Raw genomic sequence first — 27,189 nt, 5'->3', positions numbered from 1 at the left:
ATAGCCTGGCGTCAGCCGGTTCGTTCGAACATTCGCCTCTGGTGCCTGGTACAGCAGCCTGACCCAGTCAATGAAACCCCGACCAAACCCGAACCGCCCCAACACCTCCCACAGATAGTTCTATTCCACCCGGTCAAAGGCCTTCTCCGCGTCCATTGCAACCACTACCTCCAGCTTCTTTCCTTCTGTGGGCACCATGATTACATTCAAGGTCCTTCTAATGTTGGCCGTTAGCTGCCTATCCTTAACGAACCCCGTCTGGTCTTCCCCTATCACCTCCGGGACACAGTCTTCTATCCTTGAGGACAAGATTTTCACTAACAGTTTGGCATCAACATTCAACAGGGAGATCGGCCTGTAAGACCCGCATAGCTCAGGGTCCTCCTCCCGCTTCAGGATCAGTGAGATCGAGGCCTGTGACATTGTCAGGGAAGAACTCCCTGCTCGCTTGCCTCGTTAAACGTCCTCACCAACAGTGGGCCCAGCATCTCAGAGACTTTTTATAAAATTCCACTGGGTAACCATCTGGTCCCGGGGCCTTGCCTGACTGCATGACCTCCAGTCCATCTCCTATTTCTTCAATCCCTATCGGGGCTCCCAGCCCTTCTACCATCCCTTCTTCCACCTTCGGGAACTCCAGCGCTCCCAGAAATTGCCTCATTCCTTCCACTCCCACGGGGGTTCCAATCGTATAGCCTGCTGTAGAACCCCTTAAACAACCCATTAACCCCTGCTGGGTCCAAGCTTGTGTTCCCTCCTCTGTCCTTCACTCTCCCTATCTCCATTGGTGCCTCCTTTTCCCTGAGCTGGTGTGCCAGCATTCTACTAGCCTTCTCTCCATACTCATATCGCCCCCCTCACCTTCCACAACTGCTCCACTGCCTTCCCCGTAGATAACAAGCCAAATTCCACCTGTAGCCTCCATCGTTCCTTCAGTAATCCTACCTCACGGCCTCTGCATACCTCCTGCCTACCTGAGGTATTTCCCCGACCAGCCTATCCACCTCTCGCCTCTCTTCCTTCTCCTATGGGCCTGAATCGAAATCAACTCCACTCTGACCACTGCCTTCAGTGCGTCGCAAACCATTACTGCTGAGACCTCTCCTGTATCGTTAGTCTCCAGGTAGTTCTGGATGGATTTCCTCACCCGCCCGCACGCCCCCTCGTCAGTTAACAGTCCCACATCCTATCTCCATTGCGGGCGCTGACCACCCTCTTTGCTCAGCTGTAGGTCCACCCAATGTGGGGCATAGTCCGACACAGCAATCGCCGAATACTCGGTGTCAACTACCCCCGCCCGTAAAGCCCTGTTCAAAATTAAAAAGTCGATCCGGGAGTATACTTTATGCACATGTGAGAAGAAGACCATCCCCCCCCCCCCCCCCCCCCCGCCCCCCCATGATCAGCTTGTGTAAATGCAGATCCGGGATCTTCCCTAACATCCGTCTTACAAACTCCACATCATCCCAGTTTGGTGTAAACATTCACAAGCACCACCATATCCTCCCAGCTTCCCACCAACCATGATATATCTATTCCCCATATCCGCAACTATTCTCCCCGCCTCAAATGACACTCGCTTATTATTGAGGATCGCGACCCCTCTAGTCTTTGAGTCCAGCCCTGAGTGAAATACCTGCCCGACCCAATCCTTCCTCAGTCTGGCCTGATCAATTACTCTCAGGTGTGTCACCTGTAGCATTACCACGTCCGCCTTCAATCCCCTGTGCGAACACGTGAGCCCTCTTAACCGGCCCATTTAGCCCTCTGACATTCCACGTGATCAGTCTGATCGGGAGGCTTCTCATCCCCTGCCCCCCCTGCCGATCAACTATCCCCCTTCCTAGGCCAGCCTCCAGCTCGTGCCCCGCGCTCCCTCTGGCCCGCCCACAGGTAGCTTCCATCCCCGACCTCCCATTTATCTCGAAGCAACCGCCCCTCCCCTGTCAGTAGAGCAATTTCCCCCCACCCCCATTAACAGCATAATAAATGCAACCCCCCTCAACAAACAAAACATCAGCTCACCCCCCACTGTGCTTCCGTGAGCCATTCCGCCCAGCTGACTTGGTGACTCCCCCCCAATGGCACCAGACATATTACCTCCTATTGTTCCCCCCCCCCTCCTCCCGCTCGGACATACCTATTCGAAAGGCACTTTTCCACCCAAACAAATCCAAAGAAAAACATCGAAGAATCGCCCACCCTTCCCCCACCAGTATAAAGTTAACTCACAAAACTTAGCAACAGCCCAAAAAAAGTTACAAAGGCATTTCTCATGCAGTGCAAAAGTAAGAACAATTTTAGCGGAATCCCTACTGCAAAGATCAGTCACCTCAGTCTCTATCTGGACCTTTGCTTTTCATAAAGTCCATTCCCTCATCCGGCGACTCGAAGTAAAATTGCCGCTCTTCATAGGTGACCCATAAACGGGCTGAATAAAATAGACCAAGCTTCACCTTCCTCTTAAAAAGGCTCTTCTCTTGGCCAGTTCCGCACCCAGATCTTGGTAGATGCGCAGAATGTTATTCTCCCATTTACAGCTCCGTGTCTGTTTGGCCCAACACAAAATCTGCTCCTTATTCAGGAATCTGTGCATTCGTACCACCATCGCCCTCAGTGGCTCATTTGCCTGCGGCAAACTCGCAAGCGTTCTGTGCGCTCTGTCCACTTCAAGGGGGCTAGAAAACGACCCCTGGCCCATTAGCTTCTCGAGCATATTCGCCACATAAGCCCTTGCGTCCATTCCCTCACACCCTTCAGGGAGGCCAACAATCATCAAGTTCTGCCGGCGGGACCTATTCTCTAGGTCCTCCACCTTGTCTTGCAGCCTTTTCTGGTGCTCTTTCATCAGCCCCACCTGTGCAGTTAGGTGTTCCTCATGCTCAGCCACCATTTCCTCAACCTTCTGAACCGCCCGATCTTGGGCTTCCAGCCTCTGCTCCACCGAGTGATCAACTCCGTGATCGGGTCCAGGCATTCCTTTTTTTGCTTGGCAAAGCCCACCCGAATAAACTCCACCAGCTGGTCCGGTGTCCACTGGGCTGCCGAGCCAGTACTCTGCAGATCCGCCATGCTTTCCTCTGCTGCAGAATCTGCACGTGTCTGCTCGATTCGGTTCTTCCTTCCATTACGTCCACTTCTGTACCGCGTCTCCATATACTGGGTGGGATTCCTCCTCACAGTCTCATCCACCACTGGCCCCTCAACAAAATTCTGAAAAACGTCGGGGGAAAAAGATCCCAAAAGTCCGTCACAAGCGTGAGCCACCAAATGTGCGACCTACTCCCTCGTGGCTGCCGCCGGAAGTCCCTTTCTCACTTTTTCTAACTGTATTAAAATATGAAAGAAAATTATTGTACATGTTTTCTCATGATCATCAGCTTTCAGCACAGGACCCAGTTTTGGGGTCCTTCCAGATTTTGGGATGCTGGATAACGGGTCCAAGACCTGGAGCAGATTAACCTTAGGCTGCCTATCTACATATCTCTGAAGTTAACAGGGCAGGCAAAATAAATTGGTGTAGACACCATATTGGATGTGTTCCTTTATTCACCAAGGTACGGAAGAGCAGGGAGGTTCTGATAGAATTGTATAAAACATTAGTTAGGCTACAACTAAAGTACTGCATACAGTTCTGGCCTCTGCATTAGAAAAAGCATTTGATCGCACGAGAGAGGTAACATAAATATTTTGCCAGGAATAGAGAATTTAAAAAAATGTTTAACTAAGAAATAACAAAGAGCAAAAAAAACAGTAGTTTGTAGGCCCTTTTAATAGGTACTGTGTTGGATGGAGGATAAATCAGTAAATTAGAGGACCTCTTAGCAAGGGTAATACATTAATCATATGGAGGCCTTTACTCATCATATATACTGGACAAATCAAATTGACAAAATTGCTTTGTAGGATGGGTTCATGGAATGCATTCGGGACAGTTGCTAAATCTATGGCCGGTATGGCACAGCTTGTAGAGGAGTGACTATCAAGTTTATATAAGGGAGCAGATTGTGATACTTATCTACTCGTAGCCAGAAATAATGTTAGAATTGGTACTTCCATAAATAAGTACATTTTCAATAGTGTGATAAGTCATAATTACTGCTAAATAAGTGATAGGGTAAGATCGTGGCAGATGGAGTATAATGTGGGAAATATAAAATTATCCACTTTAGGACGAAGGCAGGCCAAGCAGTTTTTAAAAATAGAGGGAGACAAGTAAATGTTGGTATGCAGACAAATTTAAGTTTCCTTGTATATAAATTACAAAACGTTAACCTGCAGATACAGGAAACAATTGAGTTATCCACCAGGTACCAGCCTGATTTAAGACCATAAGACCACAAGACATAGGAGCAGAATTAGGCCACTCGGCCCATCGAGTCTGCTCCGACATTCAAGCATGGCTGATATTTTTCTCATCTCCATTCTCCTTCTCCCCACATTTAAGGGAAACAGCTCCCTCTTTCCCTAATACTGGGGAACTCCTGCCTTCCATATAACTCCAATATTAGTGAGTGTTGGATGAACATTCAGTTAGGAGAAGGAATAATAGGAAAGAAATATGCTGTGATCACCCAACAGTCATATATGCTGAGGGCTAAATAGAGTTACTCTGACTGAGATTCTCAAATTCAAACAATTGGAGACAAATGGTATGTTGGCCTTTATCGCAACGAAGCTGGAGTACAAAAGTTAGGAAATCTTGCTGCAATTATTACAAATATTCTGGTTAGGCCGCACTTGGAGAAGGGCAGTTCTGGCCTCCTTCCTGAAAGAAGGATAATTTGCCATCGAAAAGGTGCAACGTGAAGGATCACTAGGTTGGATTTCACAGGATGAGAAGTGATCATTTGATTAGGGATTGACAAAATGGACCTATGATCCTCAGAATTTAGAAGCATGAGAGATGATCTCATTGAAATGTCTAAAATTCTTGACAGGTTGAAGATAATTTCCCCTGGTGGAGTGTCAGGAATTAGAGGGCATAGTCTTCATTTAGAGGGTTGAGTGCCTTTGGAATCCTCTACTACTGAATATTCAAGATGGAGATCATAGATTTTTAAACACTAAGGGAATCAAGGGACATGGGGATACGGTGAGAAAGTGGAGTTGATTTCGAAGATCAGACATCTTAGTGATGCGGAGCAAGCATGAGGAGCCAGATGACTTTTCCTGCCTTATGTTATGTTCTTCTCTCCTGTTGTAAAGACACTGAAAGAGGCTGACAAACAGTTACAGTTGGTGCCAACATCTCTACAGTACTTTAGAAATGAGCCTTCTTTATATGGGAATGTAGATGGTGAGTGTTAGCATTCAATCAGAAGAAGTTACAGGAATGGTATATGTTGTACTCGCTCATTAGTGATATATGCTAAGGGTTAAATACAGTGTTACTCCAATTGAGATGTTCAAATTCAGCCCAGGCTGGGTGGGGACTGAATTCTCTGAACTTCCAGATCTACAGGGCACTATTATTTGTTGTAAAATGTCCAAGGACGTCTATGACAGCTAAACCACGATTAACTAGGAAGAGTCAGTTAAATTTCAAACCTCATCTTGCAATTTAACTGGATTTTAATTTGATCCTTGAGCACTAATGTCAGAGATTGATTCAAATTCTTAAGGCACCAAGACATCCATATAGAGGGTAGGACTTTTTCTCCACATCAGCTGTGGATTCTGTTTTTGCTTGGTTGTTTGAAGAGAAGTTTTAGTGTGAAATCGCAGCGATTCACATCCACTGCAGCTGTAGTATAAATGGGGCTTTTGATCGCTGCTTTCCTTTGACCCTTCACCTCATTGTGAGTTTTGACACAGAGACAATCAAGCAAACCATGAAATCCGCTCTCCGTAACACGCACTCAATCCTCACATGCTGCTCTTTTATGTAATTTGCAAATGTTTTCTTTCCCACCCTGATAGTAACTTTTAGTATTTTTACTACTCTTTCCATCCATAGGTTTGGGCAAAGCTAACTTTGTATACATATAATTGAGAAGCTAGAGAAGTAATGAAACTAAAACTGTAGAAAAGATAACATTGATTTAATATCCTACAACACAGTACCCCATTTATTCTAGCAGATGTCCAATACAAATGCAACTTACTCCAGGCACTGTTGAAACATGAAGTCGAGGTTGTCCGTTTTATTATTGATACAATGAGATTCAGTAACTCAAACTCCAGAAAACCTGTATTGAAGTTACAGTACTGAAAGATGCTACTGGACCCATTATGCATGGGTTGATGTCCGTTCTTAAGCTGGAATTGTCTATTCTAACCCTATTATCACCACGTGTAGAATCAAACAGCCCAGTAAATTGGGCTTGTTAAAATATATGTCTAATAATGCAAGATTTATAGGCAACTAAATGGGTATTTGAGTCATGCAACGGTTCATCCACTCTGCACAAGAATTGAATAAATTGTTACGTATGATCCTTTAAATTACTTTTTGTTCAGCCTTCAGGGGTATTGCTGATTAGTTAAAAAAACGGATTTGTATAATTACAAAACACATGGAGGTTTTGGCTAATATATTAATTGCTAATGCCAATTAGATCTTGTTTTCATTCGGTACAGAATAGTCTTGTATGACTAAAGGGGGTAAAGTAGTAAAAACAGAAAGTACACAGGAAATATTCTGTGGCTGTTGCAGTATTCGTGGAGAGTGAACCACAATTAACATTTTGAGTCAAATATAACTCTTCTTCAGAACTCTTCAAGAGTAAAGTGTTGCTTCTGGTTAATCGACAGATCAACAAATATAGTTCTGGGGGGTTATTCACAGATCCTGAACATCATTCAGCAAATCACCTGGTGGAAAATGCGTTTTTCAAATTACTGCCGCTGCACCTGCACACCACAGTGCATAATTTGTTCAGCAACCAAATCACTGGCTTTTGAACTATTCCTTTTAAAGTTAAGCCTTTTTTTCAGGAACTGAACCTGCCCATAAGTTATCAGAAGATGTACCCTGCATATTCATCCATACTGAAGAAATGTGAGCAAAAATAATTGTGCATTTTAGTTTTCTCAACAATTGCATCCTGGGATTGTTTCAAAGAAAGCGGCCAACATTTTTTAAAAAACTTGCCTGAATTCAGGTTGGCATTTGATCTGGTGAGAAATGCAAATTTGAATATTTACATTCGGATTCAGTACTGATCAGTTTTCTTCTTACTCTGACGTAACGCCAAGTCTGATCCTTTTATTCCCCCTAGATAATCAAGAATTAACATTGCCATTTTGATTACTTCAGCTAGTTTTCGTTATATGCAGTCCTGCATAGGTATTTGCAATTACAATTTAAGAGATTGAATGTTGGTTGTTTCAGCATGTTAACGCGGGGATTGATTGTGAATTACAGCTTTAAACCTGAATTCTCACTCCTGGGGCTGGAACGCAGAGTTGGGATAATTCCCACCTCTGGAAATCTGACCCGGAAACACCCCAGAAGTTCAGATTTTCTTTCAGGCCAAGGTGACCAGCACCTGGAAAAATATCTATGGGACACTTTGCCAAGTGTGTGGGTGGGGTCCGGGGGGTGGATGCCGCTAGATTTGTAACAGTGTTGGCCTGTACCAGTTCCTGGCGCCTCTCTGGGAACAAGCCACCAGTCCGCAGGTACAAACTACACATGTACAAAATTCACCAATGCATAATGTGGGACTAACAGCATCCCAGGTGGAGGCAACCTAGGTTGTAGGACAAATTATGCAAATTTAGCATGAGCCGTATTTTATGTGCTAATCCTGGTGGGGTGGTGCTGGGTAAAAATGAATTTTGTGGTTGCTGCCCTAGAAGTTTGGATTTTTGAACCGGGGAGGTGACGGCAGGCAGGTGAAAATAGCACAAAAACAAAAAATACTGGGCAATCTCAGCAGGTTTGACAGCAGCTGCGGAGAGAGCAGGGAGCTAATGTTTCGAGTCTGGGTGACTCTTTGTCAAAGGTGAAAATGGGAGTTGTGGCCACCATTCCTGGAAAGAGTTCAGAGGCTGCCAGATACAAAGGCAGGCTGGGTGAAATACCAGGGCATTCTGGGAACTTTGTTGAAGCTATGAGAAAACAAAACAAAACAGTCTCCAGATCTCACCTATCTCTCCCCCACATAACCCCCATGCCCCACCAATACGGAACCATGCCAACCTATGCCACGCTACCTGCTTTCTCTCTCTAGAATGGCTATGACTGCTGTATTTACGATGTTGCAGAGAACACAGAGAACACCAGTACAGGCTGCAAACAGAGACTTTAACCTGCATGCTTGCTGTGAAGGAAGGTGTGCTAAAAAACACCATCTGACTCTTTTTCCTTTTACTTACGCTTCTTACCCCTTTCCACACCGCCCCCCCCCCCCCCCCAACTGTGTTAGTCTGTCTTGTGTGTGTGTAGAGGGTGGGGGAAAGTGAAAGTGGGGAATTAGGTAATCGTTAACCATATGTATTTGCTGCATATATCATTATAACTGTTGCTATAAATAAAGTAATTGTTTTTACATTTACAAACCTGGTGACTGTAATTATTGGGTAGCCAATGGCCAAAGACCTTGGGTATTCTTCTAAGAATTATTGGTTAATTCACTTGTGTTGTGATTCCAGGTCAAGTGGGGCTGGAATTGACCGTGTACGAGACCAGTGTGTCGTAATAGTATACATTACGAAACCTCACATTCACGTACTTCTCTGTTAAATGTGCCCTGAGCAAGGCACAGGACATCACACTGTTTAAGTGATGGAAGTTGTTGCTGATTTGACAAAAAAAGTAACATTTAGGGGACGATTCTCTGGGGCCACGAGCCACAGCCGAGAATTGCAATGGTCCATTGAATCGGGAGCGAGGGCCAATTCGGGATTATTGCTAGGTGTCAAACCCATTGCGAGTCTCCTAGCCCATTGTGCCAGGCCCGATCAGGTTCTCACCCAGAGATGCAATTCTGGGCTTTCGACAAAGCCCTTGAAAGAAAAGAACAGTTCCTTTTAAAAACAAACTGTGGTTAGAAAAAACACCTGATCAAAAGGGGAAGCACTTCAGAATAAATGGATCATGAAACAGTATAAAAGCAAAGTCTTTTTTGAAATAGCCTGGATCTGTCAATCAAGAGGCTTGTAAAAGGCAATAGACCATGAAATTGAATGTAAACAATGCAGTTCATAGCTTTTCGGCTTCTCAGCATCCCCAAAGGCTTGAAAAGGTTAAAAGAGAATAAAATTAACTTATAAAAACCCACTTCAAAGATCTCTAACATATCAGAAGGAAGATTTTCACCTTCATCTGCCAGATCTTTGAACTCAGCATGCTGGGAGAGTCATCAAAATGTTCCAAGGCTACAGAGGGAAGGTTTTTAAACTGCAGCTTGGCATGCTGAAAGATGATTCAATTACTTTCAAAGCTGCAGAGGGAAGACTACCACATGATCCTCATCTGGGGAAAAAGCCCTGAACTGAGCCCTTCCAGCCCAGCCCAAGTCCCCCCTTTCCCCAGCCCCCACCTCCCCTGAAGGACTGCCTCAGCACCTGGTAGGTAAATGCAGAGAGGGTACTCACCCCCTTGTTCCCGCTCAGAGTTCATGGTGATGGTGCCAAGGGGAAGGGCCTGAAGGGGGAGTTCCTGAATGGTGGAAAAGTCTGAAGGGGGCCTCGAAGGGGGGCCTTTGGTGAGCCCATAACGGGGTGTCACTCGCTTGGTGGGGACGGTCCTTGGCAGCAATTGCCAGCTTTGCCAGTGATTAAGGGGAGCTGCAGTGTTAGTCTGGTGCTATAATCTCCACTGCATGGAACCTGTCAATGAATCTAGGTCCCGCCCCTCTCAGGCACAGTGGAAAGTCTGCCCCTCTCCAAAAAAAATTCCAAGTGCTGTTGAACGCACCTGATTCATGCTGCCAGCACCAGCAGGAAACACACCAGCAGAATTTAGTTTTGATTTGGTTGAATCACGACCTTATTAATGCAATTTTCATGTGTGGTATTAGCCAAATCAGGAATTAAAACCTGACACTTCAGCAATAAAATTGCGAAACAAAAATAGGTGGCTGTCCATTATCAATGTTAATCATTGCTCATCGACTGCTAGGCCTGCCATTTGGGAACATTTTGTTCCTTGCATGAGGAATAAATTCATTGCTCATTCCGTTCGGAATGAAGTCACTCCTTCACAATGGGATTATGCTATTGACATCAACTAGAATCATTCTGAACATTAGTTGCTTTGTTCTTGCAATTACAGTTCAACAGCAACATCATTTGCATTGCGGCTTTACTGGCCTGAAGAATTTCACAGGAATGCCATGAAACAAAATTTGCCGCTGAGGAGATATTGGGACTGGTCAGCAAAAGTTTTCTGAGGAAGGTAAGTTTTTAAGGAGTTTCTTAAAGGAGGAAGAGAGAAGGAAGAGAGCCAGAGAAATTTGCTGAGAGAATTCCAGAGTTCAGGGCTTAAGCATCTTAAGGCATGGCCACCAATGGCAGAATGCTGAAAAATGGAATTGCTCAAGAGGTGAGAATTGGATGAGCATTAAGGGCTCTGAGTCTGGATGGGAATCTTAAAATCAAAGAACATTGCTGGACTCGAGCCAATGTAAGTCAGCCAGCTCAGGGTTGAAGCACTTGGTGCTAGTTGGCGCATGCTTACACCACAGTTAAAGCAAGAAAATAATTTCCTGAGACCATCAAGTGTTCGGCCATTGATGCAATGAATGCATCATAGAACATAGAACATTACAGCACAGTACTGACCCTTCGGCCCTCGATGTTGCGCCGACCTGTGAAACCACTCTAAAGCCCATCTACACTATTCCCTTATCGCCCATATGTCTATCCAATGACCATTTGAATGCCCTTAGTGTTGGCGAGTCCACTACTGTTGCAGGCAGGGCATTCCACGCCCTTACTACTCTCTGAGTAAAGAACCTACCTCTGACATCTGTCCTATATCTATCTCCCCTCAATTTAAAGCTATGTTCCCTCGTGCTAGACATCACCATCCGAGGAAAAAGGCTCTCACTGTCCACCCTATCCAATCCTCTGATCATCTTGTATGCCTCAATTAAGTCACCTCTTAACCTTCTTCTCTCTAATGAATACACCTCGAGTCCTTCAGCCTTTCCTCATAAGATCTTCCCTCCATACCAGGCAACATTCTGGTAAATCTCCTCTGCACCCTTTCCAATGCTTCCACATCCTTCCTATAATGTGGCGACCAGAATTGCACGCAATACTCCAAATGTGGCCGCACCAGAGTTTTGTACAGCTGCAACATGACCTCATGGCTCCGAAACTCAATCCCTCTACCAATAAAAGCTAACACACTGTACGCCTTCTTAACAACCCTCTCAACCTGGGTGGCAACTTTCAGGGATCTATGTACATGGACACCGAGATCTCTCTGCTCATCCACACTGCCAAGAATCTTACCATTAGCCCAGTACTCTGTCTTCCTGTTATTCCTTCCAAAATGAATCACCTCACACTTTTCTGCATTAAACTCCATTTGCCACCTCTCAGCCCAGCGCTGCAGCTTATCTATGCCCCTCTGTAACTTGTAACATCCTTCCGCACTGTCTACAACTCCACCGACTTTAGTGTCATCTGCAAATTTACTCACCCATCCTTCTACGCCCTCCTCCAGGTCATTTATAAAAATGACAAACAGCAGTGGCCCCAAAACAGATCCTTGTGGTACACCACTAGTAACTGGACTCCAGTCTGAACATTTCCCATCAACCACCACCCTTTGTCTTCTTCCAGCTAGCCAATGTCTGATCCAAACTGCTAACTCACCCTGAATCCCATGCCTCCATATTTTCAATAGTAGCGTACCGTGGGGAACCTTATCAAACACTTTACTGAAATCCATATACACCACATCAACTGCTTTACCCTCATCCACCTGTTTGGTCACCTTCTCAAAGAACTCAATAAGGTTTGTGAGGCACGACCTACCCTTCACAAAACCGTGTTGACTATCTCTAATCAAATTATTCCTTTCCAGATGATTATACATCCTATCTCTTAGAAACCTTTCCAAGATTTTGCCCACAACAGAAGTAAGGCTCACTGGTCTATAGTTACCGGGGTTGTCTCTATTCCCCTTCTTGAACAAGGGAACAACATTTGCTATCCTCCAGTCTTCTGGCACTATTCCTGTCGACAAAGATGACTTCGAGATCAAAGCCAAAGGCTCAGCAATCTCCTCCCTAGCTTCCCAGAGAATCCTAGGATAAATCCCATCCGGCCCAGGGGACTTATCTATTTTCACACTTTCCAGAATTGCTAACACCTCCTCCTTATGAACCTCAAGTCCTTCTAGTCTAGTAGCCTGAATCTCAGTATTCTCCTCGACAACATTGTCTTTTTCCTGTGTGAATACTGACGAAAAATATTCATTTAGCACCTCTCCTATCTCCTCAGACTCCAAGCACAACTTCCCACTACTGTCCTTGACTGGCCCTACTCTTACCCTAGTCATCCGTTTATTCCTGACATATCTATAGAAAGCTTTAGGGTTATCCTTGATCCTACCTGCCAAAGACTTCTCATGTCCCCTCCTGGCTCTTCTTAGCTCTCTCTTTAGGTCCTTCCTAGCTAACTTGTAACTCTCGAGCGCCCTAACGGAATCTTCATGTCTTATCTTTACATAAGCCTCCTTCTTCCTCTTGACAAGTGTTTCGACTGCTTTAGTAAACCACGGTTCCCTTGCTCGACCACTTCCTCCCTGCCTGACAGGTACATACTTATCAAGGACACGCAGTAGCTATTCCTTGAACGAGCTCCACATTTCCATTGTGCCCATCCCCTGCAGTTTTCCTCTCCATCCGATGCATCCTAAGTCTTGCCTCATCGCATCATAATTGCCTTTCCCCAGATATAACTCTTGCCCTGCGGTATATACCTATCCCTTTCCATCACTAAAGTAAACTTAATCGAATTGTGGTCACTATCACCAAAGTGCTCACCTACCTCCAAATCTAACACCTGTCCTGGTTCATTACCCAGTACCAAATCCAATATGGCCTCGCCTCTCGTTGGCCTATCTACATACTGTGTCAGGAAACCCACCTGCACACAAAAACAGACCCATCTAAAGTACTCGAACTATAGCGTTTCCTGTCAATATTTGGAAAGTTAAAGTCCCCCATAACAACTACCCTGTTGCGTTCGCTCCTATCCAGAATCATCTTTGCAATCCTTTCCTCTACATCTCTGGAACTTTTTGGAGGCCTATAGAAAACCCCTAACAGGGTGACCTCTCCTTTCCTGTTTCTAACCTCAGCCCATACTGCCTCAGTAGATGAGTCCTCATCAAATGTCCTCTCTGCCACCGTAATACTGTCCTTGACTAACAATGCCACCCCTCCCCCTCATTTACCACCTTCCCTGAGCTTACTGTTTGCCTTGAATTTGATGGGCAGGAAGAGACAAGCTGGTACATTAAGCCTTTACTTCTGTCCTGTTGATCTCTGTGAAAAGCTATGTTTGATGCAGCAACATTTTTCGAACAAACACTACTGTGGCTGTTGAGCACTTTTAAATGATGCAACCAGAGATGCTGGCTGAGGATGAAGGAATCATGTACTGATCCAGGTATTGTGCACGCACAGATGTATGCTTTATTCGACACGAATATTGGAGTCCTGAAAGCACATTGCTTACATGCTGATTTGCAATCTTTGAATGCAATTCTCTGCTTTTCATTGCACCTGTTTGCCGTCAGTTCCAAAAAGAGAGAAACACTTGTTTTTTCACAATAACAACCATTGCGTTCATGCCCACAAAAAGTTAAACCTTTTAGCCATCACTAGGAGTATAATGTTCATTTCCTTCCTAATCGTGCTGTGGGAGTGCCTACAACACAAGGAATGGAGCAATTTACCACCTTCTGAAGGGCAAGTACGTGGCATTGGTCATAATTGCCTTGCCAGTGATACTCATAACCCACGAACAAATAAAATGAATTGAGTGCCAACCAGACTAATATTAGATTCCTGCCACCAATATGACACGACAAATAAAAGTTTACTTTTCAGGATGGAGAGAGGAGGCAAGAGATCTGAAGGGAGAGTAGCTCTTCCCTCTCCATAACTAGGGTAAAGGCAATTCAATGAAATGTCTCATTTTAATTTAAATAATGCTCACTAGTTTAATGTATCATTAACTTCTAATCACTTACTTCCAGTAATATAAGTAAATGAAAAGACATTGGGTGCAGAATGCAAAGTGCAAAGTACAACATCTGCCTAGCAACTGTACATATCTTGGAAAAAATTAGTCACTTCAGAACCATTGTTTCAAATGCTTCGACTTCAAACTAGACAGTATGGCCTTGCCACAATGTCAAACTCATGTTTTACCATTCAGTACAAATCAGTCGACAAAATGTAGAGGTTTTTATGTGAACTACAACCAGAATAAATAACTGTAAAACAGTTAGCTACGTGTCAGCTGCAAATTTACAACAAATGCAAATTTGCTGATGCATTGCAAATATGGGCAAGAGGCTGTGCTTTGTTTGTCTTGTAACCTTTTTCATGCTGCATCTTCAATTTGGGACCATCAATACCATGACACCAGAACAAAAGAGCAAGGCACGAAACAGTCATACAAGACCGTAACACAACAGGCTTCATAAAAGAAAGTTAAAACAAGTTAAAATGAAAGCCAAGCAGAACGTATGCAGACAGCTTTAGCTTACATAAAGTGAAAGGAAAAAGAAAAGCCCACATACAATTAACCCTTTCATGAGCTCTCATTATTCAGAAACTCTCTGAACAGCATTAAGATCCAATTGATTAGTTATGAGTATTTCTCACACATTTTGATGTCTGCTAAAGTTGTTTGGATTGCAAAGTTTTTATCTACACTATCATGTAGGCAACAGTTTGCTAAAATCGACATATAAGCTATACCAGTAAAATCACAAAAGCACAACTTTGGAAGTAATAGTGTTTGGATCAAACTTGCAAATCCATTGATTAAAAATGTTAAACCAAACAATTGGAAAATATCTTCCCTGTGCCAAAATATATAAAAATAAAGGAGAGTCAACTACTATCAGCGATGTAACTCCACCTGTTGGCAGACTTACCAGTTTCTAATAATTAAACAATTTCATCAGATACAAAAATATCAGTCCACTGATCCAACAACCAAGTTCAACCTTTGAAAGTTTGTTTCAGATCAGAGGCAGAAATATGTTTACATTGTCTATATTTGAGATGAAAGATGATATTAAAGTCTTACCTCTGCACTACTAGAAAGTGCCTAGAGTCACACTATAGCTCCATTTTCTCAAACAAAAATCATTCTGTGAATAGCATCCAATTCAAAGGCATTGCAAGTGAACTAGCAAATCCCACCTTTCTTAAAATTCACAAGATGGGGATAGTTTTAAACCCTTTTTTTGCCTTCTGTGTTTTGTCTGACAGCATGCCAGAGAATTTATACTAACTGGCAGTCTCCCATTTTACTACTAACCATTCATAACTTCTACATTCTTCAGTCAGTCACACTGCACGGAATTAGCCACGGATCAATAGCCTAAACCCAGCCCCTTAACCCACGTTCCCCAATGGCATTACTCTGATGTAATAGAATTAGTGAAGATTTAGTACAAAATTTCATCAGGGTATTTGTAATTAAATGACATGTTTGAATAATTTAGCAATGCAGATGAGGCTCAGAGTTTCTTATTAAAGCATTTGCTTCCTTCTACTTTCTACTGCTTCCTCTAAGTAGAAGCAAAATCATTTGAGAAAAACCTTAACCTGTTCTATGTTTTACCTGAAACGAAGAGAACAAATTAATTTGCACGTCTCCAAAACTTGTGGTTTCATCAGACATTTCCTCCTTGCCCATCCCCCAGTAATGTAGTGCACTCCTGCAGGTTTGGTTTTACCTGTAAACATCTCTCCTCTATGAACGACTCCACTAAATACACCCCTTCGGAATCCAAAACACATTTTATGTGTTGTCTAGGAGTCAAACTATTACTTCCAAATGTCAACAAAATTACAGTGTCTGGTGGTGATGACTGTTCACCACTAAGCTCTTTTTTAAAAAAACAATTAAAGTTAGTTTTTTTTTTCTGGACAAAACATACTAATTTAAAGAGATACTTCTTTATCCAATAACTTTAGCTTGAAAAATTATCCAAAATACATCTGCACTGTTACCTTCTTCCAAACATGTATTAAAAATATAGAAAGGTAACTCATTTAAAACAGATTACAGGAATACTGAAATTCTTTCCCTATTCTATTTATTGAAAAAGTTGAGGGTTAAGAGTCATGACCTGCCCATTTAAAAAATATAGGGCGGGATTTACCGATCACCCCGCCCGTGTTTTTCGGCGGCAGAGGTGGCCCTCCAGCGGGATCTACCAGTCCCGCCGTTGTCAATGGGGTTTCCCGTTGACAGCATCCCTCTTCGCCAGGATACCTTTGCGCCGGCGTGAGACCGGGATTTCCCACCTGCGTGAACAGCCGGTAAATCTGGCCCATACCATTTTTTATTTCCAAGAAACTGGTTTATTCAAAAATCTAAGTGATGTAACTATTATCGTTATTATGACAGCATTTGATATTGAAATAATTGATATCCTTAAGGAGGTTTGAATGCCAGCAAACATTGCCATTAGAAAAGACCCTGAATTTCTTTGGATTTTCTGCCACTGCACCACCTGCGCATCACAGGGTGTGTAGCAGAAGTCTAATTCAGTGCATGATCAAAGTTTCTACTGCACCTCCAGCCCGGCAGCAGAACGGTCGAGGAATTTCAAGTCCTATATAACCTGTTCCACCTCTCGAGCGCCCCATCCTATTCTCTCCTTCCTAGCCAAATGGTGAGGTAACTATGTCAGTTCAAGGAATTGGTCATGTTGCTTTGGAGTGGTGTATGATTGGCCTTGTGAAAGTAATCTTCGTCTTCTCTTCTTTTATTGTCTGAGGGTTCTTGACAATTCCATCTTTCATCTCTCACTACCAATATGGATGAGATAAGGAATTGGGTGTGGGTGTGGGAAACTGTTCTACCACACCCTGTTGTTGCTCGTCATATTGTGTCCATGGTACACCGTTGTACAATGGTGGATTTAATCCTGAAGTAATTACTGATTATTCATTTATTTATGATGGGAAAGAAATCACATAGTATATTTATATCTGAGGTACAAACTGGAATCTAGGGTAACTTGAATAGCAACATTTATAAATGATTTTCAGGAGTGAAATAGGCTCCTAAATATCTTACATAATGGACATAATATGCCATTATTTTTAACATACAAACGGTCTGCATCTGGAACATGGGTTAGGCTTTTGCATATACAAATTTCAGGCCTAACAGCTGTTTCAGGCCATCATTACAATATTGGTCTGGCCTCAATGCAGCAGATCCCACACAGATCCATCTAGAGCAAGGGGATCTATAAGTAGCGTAACCAGAATCTTGAAGGGACCGCTGCTGCCTCTCGGCGCCGAGGTCCCGGGTTCGATCCCAGCTCTGGGTCACGGTCCGGGTGGAGTTTGCACATTCTCCCGGTGGCTGCATGGGTCTCACCCCCACAACTCAAAAATGTGCAGGGGAGGTTGATTGGCCACGCTAAATTGCCCCTTAATTGGAATTTATTTTTAAAATTTCTGTTAAATACTTAGTTGAAATGTGGAGCTGTCGAGGATAGAGAATGCTTCAATTGGGTCCATTGAAGTATTGAATACCATAGCCGATCCCATCCTTCCCAATCACTTCTCCTCTCCCGCTCACCATTCCATCTCTCCAGTAACTTTGCACTTTTTTCTGATTGATCTCTACTAATCAACGGCCTGGGGCCAGCCAGCAGGCTTCTGCCATGAGCCAGACCCGTGTAAATGAGACAAAAGGCTCAATATTGGGTGCGCATTAGGCCTACTTGTTCTCTCAAGGGATCATTCCCTGTGTCTAGTTTCCACTGTCGGTTGACAGTATAAGTTCCAGGCCCAACCATTCTGATTTATATTTCATGGACTAGAAAATTGACCCTAGAGCATTAGCCATCATGAAAATCTAACAACAACAAAAAACCTAAAAGAAAACCCCACTGAAATAGCTTGAAGTATTTTCCTCACTCTTTGGACCTCCAGCTTTGCTGACCGACGAACTCAGTTCCTTCAAAAGTATCTCACAATTAAAATTTCTATATAATATAAGAGACAATTTCCTGTCCCTGTTTGCCGGAGACCCAAATCCCGTTATAGCCTCTAACTCTCATGAAAAGGCCATAATGGGATTTACACCTGGGAGATATTGGAATGAAATGTTCCCCGGCCCTCACGGGCGACATAATCAGCTTCATGCCCAGCGAGGGTGTGACCTTGATTACCATCAATATAAATAGAAACCTTCCGAGTTCATTGTCTCCTCTGCTGTCATACCGATGGGAATCACTATTGTTCTGCAGCAGCCAAATTGAGAACGCCACGAGCAGAGAGGCAAGTGTAGCCCTGGGGTGGTCAGGGACATGGTAGGGCAGTGCCGACACCCTGGCAGTGTCAATCTGGCACCAAGAGGCACTGCCAGGGCAGTGTCAGGGGGGTGGGCCTGCAGGGAACCCCATTAGAGCAGAGTTCACACTAAGCCCTGATGCCGGTTATGTTGGGTGCGGGGGCAGAGGCAGATTTACAGTATGTGGGGCTCTATGCTCACCTTCATTCTTGGGCCTCCCTCCCACAACCTCACGCCCCTCCTGACCCTACCCACCCTCGCCCCACAGAAAGCATAGGCAGAAGCCACAAAAATACACAAATTGATCAGTGCTTTTTAACGTGTAAAACAAACCTGTATGAATAATTGCTGAATTGAAATCCAAGCTTACCTATTGTCAGAACGACAGTAAAGATGGTCAATATTGTGGTGTGTGAATCTTGAAGCGAGCAAACAGGGTACGTCTGATGAGCAATGAGATGGAAAAATCAGCCAATGACATGACTGCATCATACTGCAATCAACTAGATGCCATTCTGTGTATTTCAGAGTCTCATTCAGCTTCAAAAATAAAAATTTACTTCCTTACTTCCTCTCACAAAATCAAAAAAGTTATTGCCGTAAATTCACGTGAGTGGAGTCCAGTGAGTCGAAGTCCAGTAGCAGGTGGCTTTGTCTGGAAGGATTCCGTTCTTTGTTCCAGAGACTTTTTGATTTAAGATTTTCCTGTTTCATCCGTTATTGGCATGGCAATTTAATTAGCTTTTTTTCTACACTTTTTTGTTGCAAAATCTTCAATTACATCCCCACAGGTAAAGTCTTGCAAAGACGCATTTTCCTTCGTCAATATTGCTGAACTTGTCAAATGTTCCTGACTCTCATTTGCGCAGGCATTTGCACAGTTAATCGTATATTTTTATCAGCTCCAACTCAAGCTTTGAAAAAATTGGATTCATTTTTTAACTATGAGGCTGTGATTCTGTATTTCAAACAACACCCACTCTACTCTTCTCCTGCCCATCGTCCCCTCACAAACTCTCCCTCCCTGTGAGACCCACAATCCCATTATAAACTCTTCCTCCTTCCAAAATGCAACCTAGCCCTCACACTCTCCGTCCCTGCAAGTCTGCAACCCTAACTAATCCCCTCGCACTCTCCCCCCCCCCCACCCCACCCATCCCCCCCCCCCCCCCACCCCCCATCCCCCCCACCCCCCCCAATCCCTCACACTCTCCCATTCTCACAATTTCATCCACCTCGGTCGCCAGGGGTCTTCAAGGTAGTCTCCTGCCTTACTCGTCATCTCCTCGTGGCTAAGGTTTGATTTGGGGCATCGAGCTTTACCCCCTGCTGTTGCTGCCTTGGTCGAGTCACACACATGTTTGCTTTGCCTGCTCGCAGACTGACCTGTCCTCATGGTGGTGTGATTTTGGCGCCTCGTGCCTTGCTGTTACTGGCCTGTCCTGGTCGAGTTGCAAACCTGCTCATCTCGCCTACTCGCTGGCTGAACTCACCTCGTGGTGGCTTTTGGCACCTCGAGCCTCGCTGTTTCTGGCCTGCCCTCAGCCCTAGGTCACCGGCTTGAAGGGCACTGGACAGTGGGTGCCCCCCCACCCATTGACCAGGACCCTGTGCTAAGGCATGGCGTGTTTCACACGAGGCCTCATGCCACTAGAGTGACTGCACAAAATGCATCCCCATCCTTTTTTTTGACAAAGTGTCAGAAGATACGGAGAGGAAACATGACTGTTTCTCGGAGGAGAAACATATCGGTTTTCAATCAGAACCTGACACTTTGCTATTTTTTTGGAAACATTACGCCCTTTCTAGTCTTTTACCTTATTTGTCAACATTCGTTTTTGAAGATCATTTCATTTTCTAAAAATCTGTGACTTACCTATTTTCGGGGATTTCTACCTTTTTCTTCCCTCTTCTATCCTCCGTTAAGCATTTCCCATGCCTCATCCCCGATTTCATTCTTCCATAATATTTTCTTACTGTTTTAATTTCCTTTTGCACATGGTTTCAGAACTTCAGATTATTTTTCTCTACTAATCTTCTTATCGCACATTCTGACCTTGCTGTCCACTGATGTGCAACCTAACTTACACTGTCCTGCTCTCCAGGTCCTCTGCCAAGTGCTCCCTTCAGTGCATTGTTATTCCTTACCTTTCCTCCCTACAACTATATTTTGACAAAGAGTCATCGGACTCGAAACGTTAGCTCTTTTCTCTCCCTACAGGTGCTGCCAAACCTGCTGAGATTTTCCAGCATTTTCTCTTTCGTTTCAGATTCCAGCATCCACAGCAATTGGCTTTTATATCATAGCTCGATCTCTCTTTTCCTTGATGCCAATTTTTTGACTGCCCCAACGTCAACTCCTGCTCCGGAGAACCACTTCCATCAAAAATACAAACTCAGTAACTCACCTCTGCAGTAGCAACTCAAACCTTTCTGCACCTGAAGAGATTTATAATGGCAACAAAATCAACAAATGAAGTTATGAGGTACCACTGAACCCACCCACACGCTAAAATCAATGTCACGGAGGGCACACACTCACCAATTGCTCACATGCAACTCAGGTGAGTGAATCAAAACAGTGGAAAAGCTGGTCAAATATATTTGGCCGGCATGGTAGCACAGTGGTTAACACAGTTGCTTCACAACTCCAGGGTCCCAGGTTCGCTTCCCAGCTTGGGTCACTGTCTGTGTGGAGTCTGCACATTCTCTCCGTTTCTGCGTGGGTTTCCTCCGGCTGCTCTGGTTACCTCCCACAGTCCAAAGATGTGCAGGTTAGGGGATTGGCCATGCTGAATTGCCCTTAGTGTCCAAAAGAAAGATTAGGTGGGGTTACTGGGTTACAGGAATAGGGTGGAGTTGCTGTTTCCAAGGCTGGTGCAGGCTCGATGGGCCGAATGTCCTCCTTCTGCACTGTAAATTATATAATTATATTCCATGATTCAAAAGCTTTTTGCTGCTCTGATGAAAAGTCATCGGCTGGAATTCTCTCGGATGCATTGGTTTGCTTCAATGGGAAATCCCATCGACAAGTGGTGGGAGTAGAGAATCCTGCAGCCAGCAAACGGTGCGCCACTGAGAAATACACGGCTGGCGGACCAGAGAATCCCGCCCATCGACTTGAAAATTAACTTTTGGGCGCGATCTAACCAAAAAACAATCAGAGTCCGGTCTGGCCAGGATTAGCGGGGTCGTTCCCGGTGACGACCCCGCGATCTAACGGTACTTTATTGCTATTTCGGGTCCCGGCCAGGAACGCATCTCTGAGGCCACACTTAGCAGCATTTCCTACACTGTTGGAACTCCTCAGTGCAGGAAGAGATTGGGACAGCATTTTAAATGGCGCGCCGATCTCTCGACGCCCGGCGCAAACTCCGGACTTTCCCAGCGCACTTGTTGGGGGTCCTTATGCCCCCCCAAATGCCAACAGGGCACCCCCGGACCTGATCCCTGGTGCTAGCGCAATGCCAGTTTATCACCCTGGCAGTTCCTCTGCCAATCCGGCAGTGCCATCTGGGTGTCCATATGGCACTGCCAGGGTGCCAGCTGGCCAGAGACCGACCACTGGGGGCCACTGATCGCCTGGGAGATTCCCCCCAAGTACCGTTACACCTGATTCCTGTTTGTGGGGACCAGTACTAATTGGCGCTGAGCTGGGACACTCTCGGTGCTGCCGATAGATACCGGGTGGCTGTTCTATCCGGCGCTAGCGCGGCTAAGTGGGTTTTTAAAGCTCATTAACCGTGCAAGACTGTGTCCCGCCCATTGTGGACCTGACCAAATCTCAGGCTGTTGGGAATCCCTCGGGAAGAGTCTCTTGGGATCTACCAGCTGTACCGCTTCCCAATTCTGGCCAAACAAGGTTGGTAAATCGTGCCCTGTTTCTTTCTCCATAGATGCTGCCCGGCATGATGTCTATTTCCAGGATTTGTGCTGTTTTTATTTCTAAAAGCTTGTCAGACGGATTCCAAGTCTGAATTGCACGTGGATACAGAAGGTACTCAAGGAAATACTCGAGACTTGAAGGCTGGCTTACAATCACCTGATTCAAGTAAACCCCTAGTTGAATCAGGGATGAAATAGTAACACGTGTTGAAGGAGGCCATACTGAATCTCCGATGAGAGGCAGTTATCGGAATTGGCTCCAGATGAAAAAGGGATAAAACATCATAGAAATCATGGAAGCAGTTTTAGTAGTGGGCCAGGAGCACAACACCTTGACACGAAAGCATAACGGACACAATAAGTAATTATTTCACCAGTTGGGCACCTATTAGCAGCATCACCTCCACAGTCAATTCTTTCATTTTGTTTCCAAACAGACAACAACCACCAATGTAAGGTTACAAGCATGCCTGGACTTAATATTTTAGAGTCTGGGATAATAGCAAATGCAACGGACAGCTCAAACAAAATGATGTTTTTACATCCCAAGTGGTTGCATGCCACATGGACTGCAGCGGTACAAGAAGATAGCTAACCACCATTTTCTAGAGAGTAGTTTTGGACGGGAAATGAATGCTGACCTAGCCAACCACACCCACACCCATGAAATAATAAAATAAATTTTAAATTTTAAAATATATTAAATTAGCTGTCACATCAGAGGAATTAATATAAATAGTTTTGACTGATGGGGGACTGTTTATGGACAAAATCATCAACAAAAGAAAGTCCAATCCAGACAGACGCATTTGGATTGCCTTGTAGTCGAGGCTTCCTATCAGGAAAAATATTTTTTAAGTGAAGTCATGGCTTCCATTTCAATATTATGGCCAGAAATTCGTATAAAAATGTACAATATAAAATCTTTACAACTTGAAGCTGGTCAGGTTTAGTTCCATGATCTAGACATAATTTCTCCTTTCTATGCCCTTGTTATTTTACCTGTGTCCTAAATAATTCACAGTCGAGCTGTTTCAATGACTCTGCGTATGTTCAAATCTGGATTCCAGCATTAGGGCCACACACAAATGGGCCATAGAATTCACTCCTACACATTCAGAGTAGACCGCATTACGGTGACAGTGATACATTGAAACTCCCTATCGCCTCAAGACATGTCTTGCATCTCATTATTAATCAGCCCGGCAGCATTTAGTGTGTCAAGCCATAACAGACTGTTATAAACCAATTTTTGAAGAAAATTAGAAGTAAAATTAAAAATGAAAGAATTTTAAAATTAACAGATGGATGTCTTTTTGGAGGTTGACTAAGCACAAGATAAAACATTTGTAGAAATGCTGAAAAGAAAGTTGAAAGAATTTGATCAATGGTCCTGTCTGTTCAAGGCAAGTACATTCATGATCGGGCAATTCATAACCAGGTTTAGTGTGAGAAGGTTTATTAGTATGGCCATAAGAAATGCTTTGAAACATATGTGGCGTGAAATAGACCTAATTGTTACATTGAATGAAATAATGTATGTAGAATGAAACGTCAATGGGGTTTATGTTTGTTAGTCTGTGCTAAACTGGTTGATGGAAAATTATGTAATAATACACAGGCTCCATTATTTCAAATAGACAGCACTGGTAAAACCATGTGCTGGCTTTCTGTTATGCTTACTCTCACCGGTGGTCAGGCGCGTAATCACAAATCCAATGTGAGGCAAGTGTCTGTTCTGCCACATCAGAACGTTCAATTTTGTTTTCAATATTATTGTTATTTAACAAAGGTTTTGGAACAGCTCAGTTCTTTCAACATTGAACAATAATTAATTTGGCTGCAGGAGCCAAATGGTCATAAAAAACCCAACTGTGGGTGATGGCACAGTGTAGTACAGTCCTTTAGAAAGAAATGTGAGACTCTTAGCTGGTTTGGCCTACATGTGGTGCGAGACCCAAATCAATGTGGTTGTCTCGGAGATGCCTAACAAGTCATTATGAAGATATATAATAGGAATAAAGCACGACCCGCAACTTGGCTTTGATCAAGGCATAGGATTCAGTCATAACAATCTTTGCCTGCCTCGCCACATTTTCAAGGGAGACTAGGAATGGGAAATAAATAGTAGCTCTGCCAACATTGCCCACATTCCATGAATGTATTAGTAAAAACAGTTATTTCAAAAAAGGATGAACTGAGTAAAGTAGAGAAATGTGCATATGCTCCAGGTCAGGAAATGGTTGGTGCCAATTTAAACAATAAATAAAGAGATTAAACCACCATTTATTGATAAACTGCGTAGGTTAGAAATACTGATCTTGTCGAGCAAAAAGTGGAACAACGCTTGATTCAAAATTTTACTTCCCAATGAATTTGTCAATAAAGAAAAGTGTAAGGTACGCTGTCTCCCTCTTTGCTCTGTCGCGTATTTAAATATGTGGGATTGATAAATTCAATAATTACGTTGCCAGAAACAGGGAGTAGTAAGTAGTCTGTGCCTACAAGAACAAATAACACAACTTTTGTGAGGGCCAAGAAGAATCCAGCACGAGTTGAAGGGTAGAAAAAAATAACATTTGTTTACAATAACATATATATATATATGTAGATATATATATATATATATATATATATATATGGGGGCTGTTTAGCACAGGGCTAAATCGCTGGCTTTGAAAGCAGACCAAGGCAGGCCAGCAGCGCGGTTCAATTCCCGTAACAGCCTCCCCGAACAGGCGCCGGAATGTGGCGACTAGGGGCTTTTCACAGTAACTTCATTTGAAGCCTACTTGTGCCAATAAGCGATTTTCATTTCATTTTTCATATACATAACAGCAGCAGCAACTCCCTTGCTGCTCACTCCTCTCTAGCTGGTTCCAAACTGGCCAGCTTTATTTATGCAGGGAATCTGCTAATGATTTCTCTGCCCCCCTCTCATTGGGGAAGCTCATACTCCCAAAGTATTGTGGGATTGCCATTAGTCCCCAGCCAGTTGTAAGGAGGCAGGGTATAACATCCCTCCCCCCCAAAGTCCAAGGAATCCACCGAAGACCCTGGCGAAGGAGGACGTCGGACTAGTTTTGCTGCAGGCCGGATACCATTTGCACGAGGCGCTGGATCGGGCAGCATGTAACGAGATGGAGAACGGCACTTCCGTGATGAATGGCGTAACGGTTGTACATCCACGGCTCGTGGGCCTGAGGACTCCCCCTCTGAGGCGTCCTGTGTCTCCATCTCGGAGTCGGAGTCCGCTGCCTCCGTCATCACGGCGTCTCTATCTCCACGTGGTTCTGCACCGACCTGCGCAGGCACCAGGGGAAGTTTGTGAGGAATACTCTCCACTGTGTCTGGTCTCTGTGGCTGTAGAAATGAGCTCCGGGGGCGGGGAATCTTTGGAAGAGATGGTCCGAACATTGTCTACATGCTTGCACTGGAGACGACCCTGGGCTTGCACCTGGTAAGAGATAGGGCCCGTTCGGCGATAGATAACACCAGGGACCCACTGGGCACCACCAGCAAAATCTTGAACGAACACTGGGTCACCGGGCACAAACCGCCGAATCGGCCGATGCCGAGAAAAACCATGTCCCTGCCATTCTTGAGCGCGGCGTACTTTTGCGTTAATGTCTGGGAAAACCATGCTAAGGCGGGTGCAAAGTCTCCAGTCCATTAGGATATCCGCGGGAACTACCCCAGTCACCGCATGTGGAGTGGTCATATTTGAAAACAAAAATTGAGCCAGTCTCGTGTCCATAGACCCGGAAGACTGCTTCTTTAGGCCTTGTTTGAATGTCTGCACTGCGCACTCCGCCAACCCATTTGAAGCCGGGTGGTATGGGGCGGTGCGGATATGGCATATGCCGTTCATCTTCATGAACCTCGCAAACTCCTCACTTGTGAACGGAGTGCCGCTGTCCGTGACCAGCACCTCAGGGAGGCCATGCATACTGAAAGACAAATGCATCTTCTCAATTGTTGCGCAGGACGTTGTGCTTACCATCTTATGCACCTCTAACCATTTAGACTGGGCATCAATTAATAGAAGGAACATGGATCCTTGAAAAGGGCCGGCGAAATCCGCATGCAAGCACGCCCAAGGCCGCCCTGGCCATTCCCAGTGATGTAGGGGCGCGGCCGGCAGAAGCTACTGATGCTCCTGGCAAACGGAGCAGTTTTGGGCCACCTTCTCAATGTCGGTGTCGAGGCCTGACCACCAGACATAACTCCGGGCCAACATTTTCATTTTGGTCACACCCGGATGCCCATTGTGCAAGTCCCTTTGTATCAGCTCCTGTCCCTTTTCCGGGACAATCACACGCGTCTCCCACAAGAGGATACCGTCCTCCACGCTAAACCCTGACAGCTTGGAGGAAAATGTCCGCAACTCGCCTGGGAGCTGTCTATGCTGCCCACCATACTGGACTATGTGCCGAAACTTTGACAGGACTGGCTCCGTCTGGGTCCACTCACGGATCTGTGATGCCGTGACAGGCAAGGAGTCCATACAATTTAGGGTTGCAACCACCTCACCGGTCGTGGGGGTCGACATGGGGCCGGTTGATAAAGGCAGTCAGCTCAGTGCATCGGCATTTGCTATCTGTGTTCCTGGTTTGTGCTCCAGAGAATACTCGTAGGCAGCGAGCAACAAAGCCCTGCGCTGGATCTGTGCGGAGGCAATGGGTGGTATTGGCTTATCATCTCGGAAAAGTCCCAGCCATACACATACTGGTGGAAGTGTTTCACCGCAAAGACCACTACCAGGCCCTCCTTCTCGATCTGCGCGTACTTCTTTTCCGCTGCAGTCAATGTGCGGGAGGCGAAAGCTGT

The 27,189-nt window shown here is 44.7% G+C and overlaps 1 protein-coding gene and 1 long non-coding RNA gene across 5 annotated transcripts in view; one reads left to right on the top strand and one right to left on the bottom strand.

Annotated features, from left to right (window-relative positions):
- Positions 1-27,189, bottom strand: part of LOC140388492 (nck-associated protein 5-like) — a 1,019,364-nt gene that overhangs the window by 923,039 nt on the left and 69,136 nt on the right. The window lies entirely within an intron of this gene.
- Positions 9,958-27,189, top strand: part of LOC140388536 (uncharacterized) — a 43,206-nt gene continuing 25,974 nt past the window's right edge. For both annotated transcript variants that reach the window (XR_011934218.1, XR_011934219.1), the window contains exons 1-3: positions 9,958-10,348; positions 20,745-21,038; positions 22,371-22,471. This is a non-coding gene — a long non-coding RNA (uncharacterized lncRNA). The remainder of the gene's footprint in view (positions 10,349-20,744; positions 21,039-22,370; positions 22,472-27,189) is intronic.

Source organism: Scyliorhinus torazame, chromosome 2 (assembly GCF_047496885.1).
Source record: "Scyliorhinus torazame isolate Kashiwa2021f chromosome 2, sScyTor2.1, whole genome shotgun sequence".
Taxonomy (NCBI): Eukaryota; Metazoa; Chordata; class Chondrichthyes; order Carcharhiniformes; family Scyliorhinidae; genus Scyliorhinus; species Scyliorhinus torazame.
Note: the sequence above shows the minus strand (reverse complement) of the source record. Positions and strands in the feature narration are given on the sequence as shown.